This window comes from Orycteropus afer, unplaced genomic scaffold (genome assembly GCF_000298275.1).
Source record: "Orycteropus afer afer isolate SDZICR_OR568_19922 unplaced genomic scaffold, OryAfe1.0 scaffold00054, whole genome shotgun sequence".
NCBI lineage: Eukaryota > Metazoa > Chordata > Mammalia > Tubulidentata > Orycteropodidae > Orycteropus > Orycteropus afer.
Genome location: NW_006921641.1, coordinates 13,392,488 through 13,394,000, shown reverse-complemented (window position 1 = coordinate 13,394,000; position 1,513 = coordinate 13,392,488).

Sequence of the window (1,513 nt, the reverse complement as noted above, 5' to 3'; positions counted from 1 at the left end):
CTTAAAAGCTAGCAAGCTGCCAGCTAGATGCAACGATGGGTCTCTCCTCATCCAGAGCAAAGAAGAATGAAGAAAACCAAAATTCATGGAAACAATTAGTCCTAGCGAGTGGTACACCATCTGTTCTGCAGCCTATATGACTATGAGACCAGAACTAGATGGTGCTTGGCTACCATTGTCATCCACTTGAAAGGAGATCTATGTAGGAGATCCTTGATAAAGAGGGAGAACAACATGGAACAAAACTCAAAATCATTGGAGGAAAAAAAGGGGGGCCCAGGTTTGCTGGTCCGATAGAGCCAGGTGAAACCACTGAGACTATGGCCCTTAGCTCCCTTCAGGTTTGGAATTGATGCCACATCTGTGGTTTCCAGCCAAACAGGGGATAGGCATATGAGTTGAACGTTTACCTCTGGTAGATACACTCCTTGGAGAGATCAATCATGGGAGAAAGAAGGGCTGCTTATGCACAGGGAGGCAGCTCAGGGGGCAGGAGCCCATGGAGGGATGGACACTGGAAGGAGGTAACTGTGGGGAGTGTGTGGGAGGGGAGCTGTTACATTATGGTAAACTGTTCTCAATGTCATGAGACAAAGTATATGTGAACTGCTGTATGGAGAGTGAATTTGCTCTGTAAATCTTCACCCAAATCACAATTAAAAAAAAAGAAAAGAAAAGAAAAGAAAAGCCTACAGTGACCAGAAGTAAGGAAATAATAAATATTCAAGCAGAAATCAATGAAACAGAAAATAGAAAGACAACAGAAAAAACAGCAAGACTAGAAGTTGGTTTTTTGAAAAGATCAATAAAATTGACAAACCACTGGCAAAGTTAACAAACGAAAAGAGGGAGAAAATACAAATAACATGAATAAGAAACAAAATAGGCAACATCACAACAAAACCAACTGAAATAAAAAGGATATCAGGATACTATGAAGAACTGTATTCCAACAAATTTGAAATTCTGGAGGAAATGGACAGATTTCTAGAAACACACCACTTACCTAAACTAACACAGACTGATGTGGAAAACTTGAACAGATTCATAACAAAAGAAGAAACTAAACAGGTCATCAAAAAATTACCAACAAAAAAAGTCCTGGCCCAGACAGTTTCACCACAGAATTCTACCAAACATTCAGAGAAGAACTGACATCTATTCTAAAACTAAAACTGACATCTATTCTAAAACTAAAACTGACAAACTATTCTAAAACATATAAAAGGATGGAATCCTCCCTAACTCATTTTATGAAACAAGCATAACCTTGATACCCAAACCAGGCAAAGACATCACTCAAAAGGAAAACTACAGACCATTATCCCTCATGAATATACATGCAAAAATCTTCAACAAAATCCTAGCCAAAAGACTTCAACAACATATCAAGAAAATTATTCATTATGACCAAGTGGGGTTCATATCAGGTATTCAGGGATGGTTCAACATTAGAAAAACAATCAATATCATCCACCATGCAAATGAAACAAAGGAGAAGAACCACATGATC